At 38.6% G+C, this 14,808-nt stretch overlaps 1 pseudogene; it reads right to left on the bottom strand.

The window, feature by feature from the left end:
- Window positions 1–7,927: 7,927 nt before the first annotated feature.
- Window positions 7,928–8,047, bottom strand: LOC129871820 (5S ribosomal RNA; annotated as a pseudogene).
- Window positions 8,048–14,808: the final 6,761 nt, after the last annotated feature.

Here is a 14,808-nt window from a genome sequence, read left to right on the forward strand (position 1 = left end):
GAATCATCACCTAAAGACCAGGAAAGGAGTTATCTAAAACCACATTCTATGTACTCTGGTCAATAGTCAGTTAATACTTGTAGTCGTTTTTGGTCACACTTGTTTTGTTGCCTTTATGTACCCTTAAAGTTCCCTCATATTCTATCGTAGGAGAGATTCCTTATCTTTTCTTCTTTCCTACATGTATGTCATAATATTAGTATCCAATAAATTGGTTGCCGACAACTTAACCATTAGTCAGGTATAGTCCTGCTATCCCATACACCATCTTTACGTTACTCACTCTTACTCTCTTATCGTATTCATCCCTTTTATATGCACCCATCCTTTGATGTCATACTGCTCAAGGTTCTTCCCCATAATCCTATGCACTGCTTCAGAGTAGTTCGTCCTCAAAGTGTTTGCAGACCATGTCTAGTAGAGTCTTATTTATCGGTGTGTTGTGCACCATATCTATAAACAGGAGGCTACAGGACATGGCCCTTCTTTCATATCTAAGATCGTGCAATAGAGCTGAGTCATGGGGAATAAAATTCCTCATACTAACATGTGATTTCAACAGAAGGACAACGACAATAAAAGAAAGTAACTAATGATATTGGAGGTTACAAAGCATGCAGGTAAGCAAAGGCACAAAGGAGATATGTCAGATAAGGTGCGGAAATACGATTGACATGTAAAGTTAAAAAGTGAAAGGAAAGGTTGACAAAAAAGTATAACAGGTGTAGTTCGAGTGGACATACGAGGTAGGTCCACCATTTTATACTATTGATATTGGGCGCCCTGTGTGGCTGCGATATGACGTGATATGAATATATATATTGGCCCTGTGAGGCATTGTTGGCATTTTCTGCATGCAGGTGTTGAGATAGTAAGAGATACAGAGGAAACCCTGCCAAAATTTTCCAAGAAATAAAAAGAGAATGCATAGTTATGAACTTAAAGGCGTAGTACAACGATGTGGTGACAAGGTAAAACCATTATTGAGGAAAACTTGTCATGTTGTTGAACAAGTTAGGGGCCTGTGTTGGATACACAATAAAGGTAGAAAGGCATGAGGCATAAAAGGGTACTGCGTGCGCATAATTTCACCTCGAAAATAGGGAAATCCTTAAGGGACAAAGATAGTAGACTTGAGGAACAAATGGTGCAAATGCATCCCTCAAAAGAAAAAGATGATATAGGTTGGGACAAAAATATTACTTCAAGAGAATTTTTGAACTACTCTACTCGTGCATGCTGTAACCCTTCTTTCTCTGCATCCCACGATAGGTAAGATATTATATTGGGCGCAGCTTTACTCTTCTTTCACTGAGTCTCGAGTTGGATATGTATGATTCTATATAGAAGAAGAAGATTTCATACGTGAGGCGCGGTATATGTTATGATGATATGATTATTCCCCGAGTCTCGGGCTAGCTGTACTATGATGGTATGTGTTGTGATATGATGGTATGTGTGTGATGGTATGTGTGGTGAAATAAGGAAGGAATACCGAGTCCCTCACTAGAGGGCCAGGTATGTATGTATATATATGATTCTGGTACGCTATAGATGTACCCTACTCCCTTCACTGAGTCCCTCACTAAAGACCGGATACTTTATGTAGGCATGTATATGAAAATATAGTGATACATTTGTGACCCCGAGCCCCATAATAGAATGAATATAATATGATGATATATATGATAAGATTATGCCGTACATGATGATATGATGCCGTATACGATGACATGATAAAGTAATATGCATGATGGAAAGGGATGATGACATGATGATATGATGATATGGTAATATGATGAAATAATTATGACACTGAGTTCCTTAGCTGGCCGGGTACAATGTATGATGATGTAGATGACTACGTGTACTAAGGTATAGGTATAATAATTCATTAATTGTTATACGTGTCCCCTGCATCCCTGTTTCAGCTATGGTCTCAATTATGATGTGTTATGCTTTACATACTCAGTACATATATCGTATTGACCCTCCTTTCTTTGGGGGGCTGCGTTTTATGCCCGCAGGTACAGACATAAGACTTGAGGATCCACCAGCTTAGGGTTCCACCTAGCGAGTTTAAGAAGAGCTTCATTGTATCGGATCCTAGATTTTGGTACTGAACCTTGAGGTATATATTTGTTTGTTCAGCGGTACGGCGGGGGCCCTGTCCCACCATATGTCATCATTACTATTCTTAGAGATTTGTATACATATGTGTGGGTTATATATACGTGTGTGTGAGTTATGCATTGTTACACCCTACACTTTTAAACCTTGAAACATGTTCCTAGTCTTCTTGAAAGTATCCATGAGATCCCCATTGTCCAGACACTATCAAATGACTCTAAGGAGGGGAGGATGAGATACCCTATAGTAGGGAAGGTTGGAAATAGAGTCGTAGGAATCCTGAATGAGTTGAAGGCCAAGAAATTAGTTGTAGGACTTGATTTACCTACGTAAGCTACTAATTTAGAAGTCTTATACACTTGAGCTACTTAAGGACATACCAAGCCTATGTAGCAAGAATTACATGGGTTCTTAAAATAAGATGAGATTACGAACCCACGAGAAAGAGAAAAAGATAACACGTGGCATCCTAGGAAGGCGACATATGGAAGCACCTCAAGCAAGTAGGTGACCCGCCTTCTTGGGGTCAAGTAGGTGACCCACCTGCTTGGGGGAGGTGGACCCCACTGCCATATGGCAGCACCTTATTGGCAGCATGCATATGTGGCCCAATAAGGGCTAGACACGTGTCACCCTATAGGACTGACACATGTCACCTCCAAAGACACCTTATATATGTATGTTAAGTGACTAAGGAATTCATTCCTTACCTTAAGACTTAGCCAAAAGCTGAAAATGTTTGAGAGCAAAGGAACATAGCTACGAATGGCTCCTTTTCAAGGTAAGTTCTAATTTTCCTCCGTGAATTCATTATCTATGGTGTTCATCAACCATATGGAGATGTATATATGTATCTTACGATGTCTACGGAATTAATGTTTTAGCTTGGAAATTGAGAGAACGGTGAAAGAACAAAGAGAGAAAATGTTAAGAACTAGTTAACAAACCCATTTTTGGAAGGGACTGTTGTTAGTAATATTAGTATAACTTCTTGTGTACAGGTTCGTTTTGAGTGATTCAATATGTTTTGGAAATATATTGCATAGGTATATAACTTTCATTTATCCTTTAAAATCTAGTTTTTCTTTTATCTACTCGAAAAAGGGTGATGAAGTATAGAGGAGGTACTGCCCAGATTTTGGTTTTGGAAATCTTACACGGACTGCTATTGGTATTTTGGGCATATCATTTTTTACAGAATTGATGTAGGGGTGATTCAAAATTGTATACGACCCTAAGACACATGTCTATAACTTTCATGCAGGACATAAATCCTGTTTCCCTCAATTACCACTTCGAAACGAAGCGAAAATACAGGACAATAAGCTGTCCAGAATTCACGTTTTGATAATTTTGAGTGAGTTATTTGGGGTTTGTATTGTGTAATGTTGGTGTGAATTGCTTGTATATATGTTGCAGTTTGTTGTTGTTTGTTGGCTGTAGTTATTAGGGGTGTGATTAGAAATTTGGATAGAGCACGTTATAGGGGAGGTGCTGCCCAATTTTTGTTAACATCTTAACTAATTAAAGGACTAGTCGAGGAAACGGACATGGAAATAGATTCCATGAATACTAAGGTGCAACTGAAGGTGCTAGAAAGTCCAGAGTGGTTGATATTCGTATTACTTCCATGTTGAATAGGTTCAAAGAAAGATGAGGCAAACGGGATAAAGAGTAACTCATAAAAGGTATGTAAAGCTTTCTCTTGGCATGTTTTGGTATAAGTACGTACAACTATCTTTCTTTCCTTTTGGAAAGTCTTAGCCTTAAGTGAATTGTATGTGGAATGTGGGGATAATTCCATTCCCATAACTCCAGGAATGCCTCATAATCCCTAACTACAGTTAGGTGTCGACACCCTTACAAGAATTGAGCATTGCCTGTTAAGGCTTCTACGTGCTAAAGGATAGTGTATGGGACACTATCTTTCCTTTCTCTTGATATGTACTTGGTATGAAAATGAGATTATGATGCCATAGTTGTTCATCAAGCCCCAGGATGGGCCGGGTACGAGATATGTATATAATGACCACCTGAAGGAAAGTATAGACTATATAGAGTTTACTCTCTTTCTTTTCTGGCATGTCTTAAGTTGTAAGTTAAATATGATGTGAGCTCCAGAGTAACTCCATTCTTAACATCTCCTATTTACTTTTGTATATCGAACTCTAATAGTAGTTGAACCATTTCCATGGAAACTTCTATATGTTAAAAAGCTACCAAATGTACAGGCTCCAAGTCTTAAGAACTATACGAGACTAAGTGTTTTTGATTCCATAAATGATTTGTCCCTATGTTAATACATATCTAGGGTCCCCGAGATTACTTTTAAGGCAGCCCATAATGGCATTTAGAGGACACTCGAGATGACTACACCGTTATTCAGGTCCTCAAACAAAAGCTTAACTTTCTTATTATATTGAGTCTCCAATAATGATTTAAACTGCATATAGTTGCTCTCTACTCTACTCGTGTATACTGTAGAACTTCTTTCACTAAGTCCCAGGCTGGGAATAGTAATCATGCATAATTCACTGCATTGTCCACCGAGCCTCTCACTAGAGGGTCGGGATACGTATGTATATATATATGATGATGTGTTGTAATAAGGTGGTGATGGAACTAGGTTGTGATGATCTTACAGGTGAATCCACCAAACCCCTGATAGGGCCAGTTATATGATATAATTTGAACACGCATGTTTTTATGATTCACAGAGTACAGATACAGAGGCTTCTTTTATGATGTACTGACCCCCTGCTTCTCCGCTTCAAATATGTTTCCAGTTATGCTATATTATGTTTTACATACTCAGTATATATGTCGTACTGACCCCTCCTTTTCTCGAGGGGGCTGCATTTCATGCCCGCAAGTATAGATACAGGTTGTGGGATTCCGTCAGCTTAGGATTCTGCTCAGCTCAGCTAGAAGATGCTCCATTGTATCGGAGCCTAGATTTTGGCACTGGATGTTGATGTATAGTATTGTTTTGTTATTCACGAGTACAGCGGGGGCCCTATCCCATCATTAATGTTGTTAGAGGTATGCAGACATATATACCTGGGTTGTGTATATCAGTTTGATTCAGCTGGGTTTACATGATGTATGGTATATGTTATTATGTTATGGCAGCCTTGTCGGCTTGCATGCCTTTCATGTTACGACACAAATGAAAAGGGCTATAGGTTATAAAAATGTTATTGCCCAATGGGGCTCTGTTACATGATATTATTTTACTTATAGTTCAATTTGACCACAGCTGATAGTTAGGTATACGGGAGGTCCAGGTCGGACCCCAATTATTGCCTATGAGGTTGGGTCGTGACAGAAGTGGTATCAAAGCAGTTCGTCCTTAGATTGTCTTCAGACCGTGTCTAGTAGAAGCTTGTGTATTGATGTGTTGCGCGCCACATCTATAAACAGAAGGCTACAGGACATTTAGGATGTTACCTTTCTTTTACATCTGAGATTATGCTATAGATCCGAGTCATAGGATAATTCCTTATACTAACCTTGGATCTTAACAGAAGGATGACACCAACAAAAAGAAGTAATTGACGACATGAGAAGTTATGAAGCACGCAGGTAAGTAAAGTAAAGGCCCGAAAGATATTTGTTGGGTAAGGTACTGACATGTGATTTAAATGTAAAGTTGAAACCTAAAAGAAAAGCAGACAGAAAGTGCAACAGATGCAGTTTGAAGTTGGACATAAGAGGTAAGTCCATTACTTTCATACTATTGTTAACATTGAAAGCCTTGTACGGCTACGATATGAGACGATATTGAAAGCCCTATGTGGCTGTGATATAATATGAATATATATATGTGCTGGCCCTATGAGGCATTATTGGTATTTTTTATGTGCAGGTTGCGGGATAGTAAGAAGTATATAGGAAACTCTGCCAAAATATTTCAAGAACAAGAAAAAAGGAATAAAACATAGCTTTATAACATGTCTTGGAAATTGATATCGAGTACCCATATTATGCCAAATTAAAGTTGTAAAAGGTACTCTTCATGTCGTAAATAAGGGATACCCTTTTTACTTGGGGAAGCTTATATCAGAGAAACAAAAGTCTGTCTGAGCAATACAATTCAGACCACAGTATCTCAAGCCATAGTTGTGTTGTAAAATATAAGAGAGAAGCTCAGGTTGAAAGGGAAGATGTCTAGTAATTGAGCTTCACTCATTTTCAAAGTACCAAGCCCCCAACTCCTATTGTAAATTAGATGAGTTGTTCATAACTCGAGGATAAACTCAGAAGCAGACCAGGTAGGTCAAGTATTAAAAGAAGTACTGTAATGTTTAAGAGATTCTAGTTTCTTCCAATAATGGTTGGGAAATGGTTTACGATAACAGTTTATAGTTCTCCACCGACTAATTGGGGAAAGAACTTCTAAATAGAAGCACCCCAAAGAGATGTCATGAATTGAAAATGAGTATGAATTAAACGTGTAGTATAGCAGTACAGGGATAAAGTAGGACCACTAGTAAGGTACACTTAGTACGCGTTGACTAAGTTAAAAACCTGTGTTGGGTACACAGTAAGGGTAAGAGCTATAAGGTATAAAGGAATAATGCCCGTACACAACGTCGCCCCAAAAATAACGGAACCCCTAAGAGACAAAGATGACAAACTTAAGGAATAAATGGCGCAGCTTTCATTCATCCCAAGAAATAGAGGATGTAGGTTGGGAAAAAGCCATTACTTCAAGAAAACCTGGAATAGTTATCGTCGGAATACTAGTACTGCCTAATTGAAATTGGAACAACTACAAGTACTAATTAATTTTGATGAAGATAAGTAGAATGTGGCCTCAGACGAGTAGTCCCATGGGTCCCATTACTCAAGCACAGAGTAATAGATGGGGTGTCACACTATGTATGAAGAGGTTCTCGTCGTTTCATAATTTAACCAAAATTCCGTACGCGGATAACCAGGTTGTAAAATATATAGGAAGACAGGGCCCTGATGTATTACCAAGTAGATTGGAGAGAGAGATTGGATGAAACTGAGACTGGACATAGAGACATAGAGCAAGGTACAAGCAGATGAAAGTACGAGTACCCTCTAAAGGGGGAAGTTAATAAGAAAATGGCAAAAGTAAGAGGAGGCAATTGATATGGCAATATATTTGAGATGGACGTCTAAACTTCAACTAAATATCTTGCCAGACCAAGTTAGAAAGGTCCGGAAGCCACCAATAATTGGATGAAAGCCAGAATGCTAAATAAGGCAGCGTTAAGAAGGTTGTGATAAGACCCTGAACAACATAACACTAGAAGGCGGCTGTATAAAAACAGAAGAGTGTAACCATGAAAAGATATCGAATAACACAAGAGATATTACGAAGGATAATGATAGCATGCTAGACCAAAAGCCAAAATATTGGCTATAGAGTTAGTCGCAAATGATGTTGCAATAAATAAATAACCAAAGAAAAGGGAATAGAAAGTCTTCTGTGGTAGAAAATGAGAAGAACACAAAGGGAATAGGGGAAAAGAAAAAAGTGTGACAAGGTGGGACGAGTGGGACAACACTAAGATATCTCTCAGGTTAAGTTGAAAACCTTCTCATATCCTTGAAATGGTAAAGAATGGCACGCAAATGTGTCAAGAGGATTACAAGCGGGGGTAAGGAAAATTTTGAAATGGTTTGAATAAGACGGATAGGACTAGTTGGTTGCAAGATAACAGAGGAAAGGGCAAGCCAAAACATAAAGATTCGCGAGATGACGCTAGGAAAAATTTTGGGCTAAGTTGAGTGCCCCGCATATTATTGCAAGGATTACTATGAAACGCGACATGAGGACTTCCCAAAGAGGTCACCCATCCCAGTACTTCTCTCACCCCAGCATGCTTAACTTTGAAATTCTGATGGAACTTAATTCGTTAGTGCTGATATGATCACGTGAGGTAGAAGAATTTGAACTAGTGATGAGGGAATGATATGAGATTATGAACCTAGAGTATTATAAGATACGTTAAGGGAATTGTAATAAGGGCTTAAGGAAAACCAGCAGGATTAATTAATTACTAACTGATGGCGCACTTAAACGCCACAATTCTTCGACATAGTACCAGTTAATGATAGGAAAATGACCGAATGGCTATATGGGCTAGTGGGTGAGGGAATTTCGACACCACTTGGAAGCCAACTCTAAGGATTGAAAAGAAAAACCTAAAAGGTAAGGCTACCAGTTGATATAATTTACGGAAGCCAAGAAGTAATACACGAGGTTGAAAATCCCACAATATGACCAGGGCTACAAGACTCACTTCGTACTCCAGCATGAGATGACTCTAGAGGGAATGTTACTTGTGGATTAATAATATTAGCCCCTTCTCCTTCAATCAAACGCTACCTACTCAGCTGAGAAGGTGTAAAATTATAGGGTAAAAGAGTGATAGGACCTTACGGAGTCCCCATAGCTATTATCCCAGAAGAAGAAGCCTAAGTTACAATTAACTATCAAGGATCAGTCCGCGAAGCAACTGGGAAGACAGATAAATCTTCATACACTACTTTACCCTCAAACCTGATGAACAGATTAAAGCATACCACTTAAATGATAGAAGATATGTCATGAGTTGATGTTGTTAACTTCGAAGATAGCTGGGATGATTATCTATCACTTATCAAGTTGCCTATAATGATAATTACTACTCCAATATCCCAATGGCCCCATACAATACTGGTAGAGCAAGACGTGTAAGTCCCCTATTAGATGGGTCGATGTTAGAAAGACTAAGCTAAAAGGCCCCGACATAATTGAGCAAGCTAAGGATTAGCAGCCCAAAGTCGAAGAAAATGATATACAGATAATCAACATCAACATTCAGAGTTTAAATCGATGATTAGGTGTGCATAAAAGAGTCACCCAGAAAAGAAATCTTAACCCAAAATACGTTAGACCTCATCAAGTTGCTCGTAAGTGGACAAAGTTGCCGGTAAGTTAAGCTTACCACATGAATATGAAATTATACGCCCAGTACGTCTATACGAGTACTTCACAATGTATTGGTGATCCACCTAGAGTGTGTCCCATAGGTAATGTTGAAGAAATGGAATCCTTCGGGGAACAACCTATAACCTTCCTATAACAGCAAGTTAGAAGGGTGCAAACTAAAATGTGATTTCCATCAAGGTATGATGGCAAAACGAAAACCAGAAAAGGAATGACCTGGAAAATTAAAAAAGGATAGAAAATGCAAGTATTCGTACCTATTCCCGATGTCTAACCCCAAATCTCAAAACTCATATATTAATTACCTGGACGACAGTATGGGTTATGGAAATAGCAAAGAATCTCCCTATACTCTGCATAAAGTTCTACGAGAAGTCTTGTTAACATTCGGGGATGAATGTTCTGAAGGGGGAAAGGATGTTACACCCTACACTTTTGAACCTTGAAACGTGTTCCTAGTCTTCTTGAAAGTGTCCATGAGATCCCCATTGTCTAGAAACTATCAAATGACTCTAAGGAGGTGAGGATGTGATACCCTGTAGTAGGGAAGGTTGGAAATAGAGTCGTGGGAATCTAGAATGAGTTGAAGGCCAAGAAATGAGTTGTAGGACTCGATTTAGCTACGTAAGCTACAAATTTAGAAGTCTTATACACTTGAGCTACTTAAGGACATACCAAGCCTACGTAGCAAGGATTACACGGGTTCTTAAAATAAGATGAGATTACAAACCCATGAGGAAGAGAAAAAGATAAAACATGGCAGCCTAGGAAGGCGACATATGGCAGCACCTCAAGCAACTAGGTGACCCACCTGCTTGGGGTCAAGTAGATTACCTCCTGCATGGGGGAGGTGGACCCACTGTCATGTGGCAGCACCCTATTGGCACTATGCATACGTGGCCCTATAAAGGCTAGACACCTGTCACTCTATGGGCTGACATGTGTCACCTCCAAAGACAGCCTATATATGTATGTTAAGTGACTAAGGAATTCATTCCTTACCTTAAAACTTAGCCAAAAGCTGAAAACATTTGAGAGCAAAGGAACATAGCTACGGATGGCTCCTTTTCAAGGTAAGTTCCAATTTTCCTTCGTGAATTAATTAGCTACAGTGTTCATCAACCATATAGAGATGTATATATGTATCTTACGATGTCTACGGAATTAATTCTTCAGATTGGAACTTGAGAGAAAGTTGAAAGATCAAAGAGAGAAAATGTTTAGAACTAGTTAACAAACCCGTTTTTGAAAGGGACTATTGTTAGTAATATTGGTATAACTTCTTGTGTACAACTTTATTTGGAATGATTCAATATGTTTTGGAAATATATTTCATATTTCTATAACTTTCATTTAGCCTTTAAAATCCATTTTTACTTTTATATGCTCGAAAAAGGGTGATGAGGTATAGAGGAGGTACTGCCCAGATTTTGGTTTTCGAAATCTTACATGGACTATTGTTGGTATTTTGGGTATATCTTTGTGTACAGAATTGATATAAGGGTGATTCAAAATTGTATACGACCCTAAGACACATGTCTATAACTTTCATGAGGACATAAATTTTGTTTCCCTCAATTACCCCTTCAAAACGAAGCGACAATGCAAGACAGTAATCTATCCAGGATTCACGTTTTGATAATTTTGAGTGAGTTGTTTGGGGTTTGTATTGTGTAATGGTTGTGTGAATTGATTGTATATATGTTGTAGCTTGTTGTTGTTGGTTGGCTGTAGTTATTAGGGGTCTGATTGAAAATTTGGATAGGGCACGTTATAGGGGAGGTGCTGCCCAATTTTTGTTAACGCCTTAACTAATTAAAGGACTAGTCAAGGAAACAGACAAGGAAATAGATTCCATGAATACTAAGGTGCAACTGAAGGTGATGGAAAGTCCAGAGTGGTTGATATTCGTATTACTTCCATGTTGAATAGGTTCAAAAGAAGACGAGGTGAATGGGATAAAGAGTAACTCATAAATGGTATATAAAGCTTTCTCTTGGCATGTTTTGGTATAAGTACGTACAACTATCTTTCTTTCCTATTGGCAAGTCTTAGCCTTAAGTGAATTGTATGTGGAATGTTGGGATAATTCCATTCCTAGAACTCCAGGAACGCCTCATAATCCCTAACTACAGTTAGGTGTCGACACCCCTACAAGAATTGAGCATTGCTTGTTAAGGCTTCAACGTGCTAAAGGGTAGTGTATGGGAAACTATCTTTCCTTTCTCTTGATATGTACTTGGTATGAAAATTAGATTATGATGTCGTAGTTTTTAACCGATCCCCGGGATGGGTTGGGTATGAGATATGTATATAATGACCACCTGAAGGAAAGTATAGACTATATAGAGTTTACTCTCTTTCTTTTCTGGCATGTCTTAAGTTGTAAGTTAAATATGATGTGAGCTCCAGAGTAACTCTATTCTTAACATCTCCTATTTACTTTTGTATATCGAACTCTAGTAGTAGTTGAACCATTTCCCTAGAAACGTCTATATGTTAAAAAGCTACCAAATGTACAAGGTCCAAGTCTTAAGAACTATACGAGACTAAGTGTTTTTGATTCCATAAATGATTTGGCCCTATGTTGATACATATCTAGGGTCCACGAGATTACTTTTAAGGCAGCCCATAATGGCATTTAGAGGACACTCGAGAGGACTACACCGTTATTCAGGTCCTTAAACAAAAGCTTAACTTTCTTATTATATTGAGTCTCCAATAATGATTTAAACTGCATATAGTTGCTCCCTACTCTACTCGTGTATACTGTAGAACTTCTTTCACTGAGTCCCAGGCTGGGAATAGTAATCATGCATAATTCACTGCATTATCCACCGAGCCCCTCAGTAGAGGGCCGGGATACATATGTATATATATATGATGATGTGTTATAATAAGGTGGTGATGGCACTGGGTTGTGATTATCTTAGAGGTGTATCCATCGGACCCCTGATAGGGCCGGCTATATGATATAAGTTGAACACGCATGTTTTTATGATTCACAGAGTACAAGTACAGAGGCTTCTTTTATGATGTACTGGACCCCCTACTTCTCCACTTCAAATATGTTTCCAGTTATGCTATGTTACGTTTTACATACTCAGTACATATGTCGTACTGACCCCTCCTTTTCTCGAGGGGGCTGCATTTCATGCCCGCAAGTACAGATACAGGTTGTGGGAGTCCGTCAGCTTAGGATTCCGCTCAGCTCAGCTAGAGGAGGCTCCATTGTATCAGAGCCTAGATTTTGGCACTAGATGTTGATGTATAGTATTGTTTTGTTATTCACGGGTACGGTGGGGGCCCTCTCCCATCATTAATATTGTTAGAGGTCTGCAGACATATATACGTGGGTTGTGTATATCAGTTTGATTTAGCTGGGTCTACATGATGTATGGTATATGTTATTATGTAATGGCAGCCTTGTCGGCTTGTATGCCTTTCATGTTACGACACAAATGAAACGGGCTACAGGTTATGAAAATGTTATCGCTCAATGGGGCTCTGTTACATGATATTATTTTACTTATAGTTCAATTTGACCACAGTTGATAGTTAGGTATACGGGAGGTCCAGGTCGGACCCCAATTATTGCCTACGAGGTTGGGTCGTGACAGAAGTGGTATCAAAGCAGTTCGTCCTTAGATTGTCTTCAGACCGTGTCTAGTAGAAGCTTGTGTATTGATGTGTTGCGCGCCACATCTATAAACAGAAGGCTACAGGACATTTAGGATGTTACCTTTCTTTTACATCTGAGATTATGCTATAGATACGAGTCATAGGACAATTCCTTATACTAACCTTGGATCTTAACAGAAGGATGACACCAACAAAAAGAAGTAATTGACGACATGAGAAGTTACGAAGCACGCAGGTAAGTAAAGTAAAGGCCCGAAAGATATTTGTTGGGTAAGGTACTGACATGTGATTTAAATGTAAAGTTGAAACCTAAAAGAAAAGCAGACAAAAAGTGCAACAGATGCAGTTTGAAGTTGGACATAAGAGGTAAGTCCATTACTTTCATACTATTGTTAACATTGAAAGCCTTGTACGGCTACGATATGAGACGATATTGAAAGCCCTATGTGGCTGTGATATAATATGAATATACATATGTGCTGGCCCTATGAGGCATTATTGGTATTTTTTATGTGCAGGTTGCGGGATAGTAAGAAGTATAGAGTAAACTCTGCCAAAATTTTTCCAAAACAAGAAAAAGGGAATAAAACATAGCTTTATAACATGTCTTGGAAATTAATATCCAGTACCCATATTATGCCAAATTAAGGTTGTAAGAGGTACTCTTTATGTCGTCAATAAGGGATATCCTTTTTACTAGGGGAAGTTTATGTCAGACAAACAAAAGTCTGTCTGACCAATACAATTCAGACCACAGTATCTCCAACCATAGTTGTGTTGTAAAAAAAAAAGAGAAGCTCAGGTTGAAAGGGAAGATGTCTAGTAATTGAGCTTCACTCATTTTCAAAGTACCAAGCCCCCAACTCCTATTGTAAATTAGATGAGTTATTCATAACTCGGGGATAAACTCAGAAGGAGACCAGGTAGGTCAAGTATTAAAAGAAGTACTGTAATGTTTAAGAGATTCTGGTTTCTTCCAACAATGGTCGGGAAATGGTTTATGATAACAGTTTATAGTTCTCCACCGACTAATTGGGGAAAGAACTTTTAAATAGAAGCACCCCAAAGAGATGTCAGGAACTGAATATGAGTATGAATTAAACGTGTAGTATAGTAGTATAGGGATAAAGTAGGACCACTAGTAAGGCACACTTAGTACGCGTTGACTAAGTTAAAAGCATGTGTTGGGTACACAGTAAGGGTAAGGGCTATAGGGTATAAAGGAATAATGCCCGTACACAACGTCGCCCCAAAAATAACGGAACCCCTTAGATACAAAGATGACAAACTTTAGGAATAAATGGCGCAGCTTTCATTCATCCCAAGAAACAGAGGATATAGGTTGGGACAAAGCCACTACTTCAAGAAAACCTGGAATAGTTATCGTTGGAATACTAGTACTGCCAAATTGAAATTGGAACGACTACAAGTACTAATTAATTTTTGATGAAGATAAGTAGAATGTGGCCTCAGACGAGTAGTCCCATGGGTCCCATTACTCAAGCACAAAGTAATAGATGGGGTGTCACACTATGTATGAAGAAGTTCTCGTCGTTTCATAATTTAATAAAAATTCCGTACGCAGATAACCAGGTTGTAAAATATATAGGAAGACGGGGACCTGATGTAGTACCAAGTAGATTGGAGAGAGAGATTGGATGAAACTGAGACTGGACATAGAGACATAGAGCAAGGTACAAGCAGATGAAAGTACGAGTACCCTCTAAAGGGGGGAAGTTAATAAGAAAATGGCAAAAGTAGGAGGAGGCAATTGATATGGCAATATATTTGAGATGGACGTCTAAACTTCAATAAAATATCTTGCCGAACAAAGTTAGAAAGGTCCGGAAGCCGCCAATAATTGGATGAAAGACAGAATGCTACATAAGGCAGTGTTAAGAAGGTTGTGATAAGACTCTGAACAACATAACACTAGAAGGAGGCTGTATAAAAACAGAAGTGTGTAACTATGAATAGATATCGAATAACACAAGAGACATTACGAAGGATAATGACAGCATGCTAGACCAAAAGCCAAAATATTGGCTATAGAGTTAGTCGCAAAT

The sequence above is a fragment of the Solanum dulcamara genome, chromosome 10, assembly GCF_947179165.1.
Source record: "Solanum dulcamara chromosome 10, daSolDulc1.2, whole genome shotgun sequence".
Classification (NCBI taxonomy): domain Eukaryota; kingdom Viridiplantae; phylum Streptophyta; class Magnoliopsida; order Solanales; family Solanaceae; genus Solanum; species Solanum dulcamara.